We start from the raw sequence: 3,150 nt of genomic DNA, 5'->3' as shown, positions 1-3,150 counted from the left end.
GGCACTGAGAGTCAGGATAGATAAAACAGTTTACTGGACACCTCAGTATACAGAGCACATACTGCCCACTAAAACCTAGCCCTTGAACTTGCACTCTACTCTGAACCAGCCCAATTCAATAGCACACAGCACAGGGAAACAATAAAAGGTCAGCACAATAATAAAGCCATTTAACCTAAAGTGAACTACAGAGCATGAAGTTATCAGAGTACAGGTAACTTGCATGTACTGTCCCAATGGAAGCAACCAGTGGCACTGATGCAGAGTGGGATCCATGGAGAAGGTATAAGTGATGATACACAGCAGCAGATGGGATGAGCTACATATGCACATGCTGGCTAGGTAACCAAGCAGCAGCTCTGTTTGCAGTGTGGAAGCTGCAGCCCTGGCAGATGACTGTGATACACAGTGACAGGCAGAATGCAGGGAGTGCAACACAGAGAGTAGCACTGGAAAGCTGAGGATGGTGAACAGCGAGTAGCCCACAAAGTAACAAATAAAAGTAACTGAAGACCCGATACTAGGGAGTGAGACCTGGAGCCTAGAATTATTCTGGGAAGGAACATGTTGTTCAGGCACTTGGTTGAAACCAGGGACTGGATAAAAAAGAATGCAACAAAATATCATTGGCCTAGGTGACCACGTCAGCACAGGTGCATCAGACAATTTGAGGTATATGTCTCAGAGGTGTGTTTCAATCTGTATGGGATGCTAAGACCCTTATATGTGACATTAATTTTGAATATGCATCATACTAACCTGAATTTGCACTGGAAAAAGCAAATGCAGGGAGTCTAATGAACACAAGCATAGTTTTAGGCTATGCTGCAATAGGCTTGCAGGTTGCTGTCCTCTGCTGTGGCACCAGATGTGATGTGCTGATGATGTTTTGGTCAATAGATCAAGGCTGTTACACTATCAGACTATGAAGAGCCAATACAAATCTCAAGAAGAAATGTGAGGATGAGCAAAGTAAAAATTGAAGAGGGGCTGATCATTATCACTGGGTCAAAATATAAGTTATTGGTTCGCACAAGTTCAATATTATTTATAAATATGGAAATGCAGAATTCAAAAATTTACGTAGAGAAACCAACATTTAGGTCCATCACAACTGTAATATTCATTGGATGACTCCAGGTTGGTGGTGCACCCACAAATTTTGTGTAGAACACATAAAACAGAGGTTTGGAAATATTACTATGCAAAGGGCATCTTTGGATCTACTTCTATGCCCTTTGCATAGTAATATTTCCAAACCTCTGTTTTACATTATCACTGGGTGGAAGATTTATTTTAGAAACAGTCTGAGGACACAAAAAAACAGCAACAGGACACATATGTTGAGGAACAATGGATCATATGTAGGAATGTGCACCAACCCCAGTGTTTTGGTTTTGGATCTGTATCTCTTTTGTGTTTTGGATCTGGATTTGGTTTTGGCAAAACCTACCTTCCTTTTTTTGGTTTTGGATCCTTATTTTTTTCTACAAAGTCATAAAAACAGCTAAAGTGACATAATTTGGACCGGTTTTTGTTCCTACTGTATTATTAACCTCAATAACATTTATTTGAAGTCATTTCCAGTCAATTTTGACCACCTTTCAGCTCACAATATTGATTTAATCTAGTTTAGGCAAAAAGGTTGTTACCAGCTAGCTGGCTGATTAAACTAAGTGACAGTAGTGGGCGGCTCTAAAATGTGGCAGATCAGCTTCAAACATGGCACATAGAGGCACTGCAGTGGTAGACAGGATGGCAGAGAAGGAGGAGATGCTGCCATATCACGTGCCACTTGAGTTAACAATTTTTACAAAAACAGCTATTTGCATCTCTTTAGATTTGTGTCCATTGGAAAGAAAGACAAAACATATGACTTAAACCTAAAGTCAAATATGGTTACCAAAATATAGTGATCTGATATCAAGAGATTTATGATCCTGGCAAAGCGAATGAAAGGCTTGATCTACAAGTCCAACATAATGTCACAAGCTGCCGCACTGCCAATGCTGTGCGGGGTGAACGCCGGATAAACGTTCACGTGTTTTCGGTTGTCATTTTGGTCTCCTGTTTCACAGTCGAGTTCCCAGCACCTAGCCTGCTTCGCTGTTCCTGCTGTTTGTGCCATCTAGGTGGTATGTTCTGAATTTGCTCCAGCTGTTGTTTGTGTCATCCAGGCAGCGCGGTCTGCATTTGCTCCAGCTGTCGTTTGTGTCATCCTGGCAGCACAGCCTGCACTCAGCATTCTGAGTGTGCAACCCAGCATCTTGTGTCAACCCGGTGACACAGGCCGCACATCAGAGTACACAAACTTGTGTATACCGTTGGTGTCATCTCAATGGCATTAAGCGCACCTCAGCATCCTGTGTATGCACCCTGTGTACAACCGCTGGTGTCATCGTGGCGGCACTAAGTGCACCTTAGCGTCCTCTGTATGTAACTCTGCATCCTTCCACTGATGTCATCCTGGTGACACGGTGCGCACTTCAACATCCTCTTGCCAAGTAATTCTGCCATCAAGGCAACATCCAGGACAGAGGTTACGACCAGTCCAAAGGCCGCACAACAGCTTACTTGCCCTCAGGCCTCAACCAGCCCAGAAGCTGCTACCGGCCCAAAGGCCGCACCTCAACTCATTTGCTACAGGCTTCAATAGTCCCGGGGCTTTTACTGGCCCAAAGGCCGCACCACAACTTATTGGCCATCAGGCCTCAACCAGCCCAGAGGCTGTGACTGGCCCAAAGGCTGCATCACCACTCACTGGCCCACAGGCCTCAACCAGCCCTGTGGCTACTACCGGCCCAAAGGAAGCACCCCCACTATACGTCAGCAACTAGCCAAGATACTCCAGCCCTGAAGGCTGTGCAAGACTTTTTCCCTCAATGTTTGCTCTGAGCCTTAACACATATTTAGCGGAATCACTCCATTTCAGATCCTCCTTCAGTTTCTCCAGGTGCTTTTGCAAAAGTCAGATTTTTTTTATCTCTTTGATAAAGCCCCAATGTTGTGGAGCAAAACAGGTTAGAGGACAACATTGGACCCACTTAGGATACTTCTAACACCTACCTGCAGTATTGGGAAGACTTGAGAGACGTGAGAAGGACATTATCTGGACTTTTGCAGAGTTCTATGGAGCTTGTTACAATATAT

Source organism: Taudactylus pleione, unplaced genomic scaffold (genome assembly GCF_031769625.1).
Source record: "Taudactylus pleione unplaced genomic scaffold, aTauple2 ptg000627l, whole genome shotgun sequence".
Taxonomy (NCBI): Eukaryota; Metazoa; Chordata; class Amphibia; order Anura; family Myobatrachidae; genus Taudactylus; species Taudactylus pleione.
The sequence above is the reverse complement of the archived record's forward strand: the minus strand, read 5'-3'. Positions refer to the sequence as shown.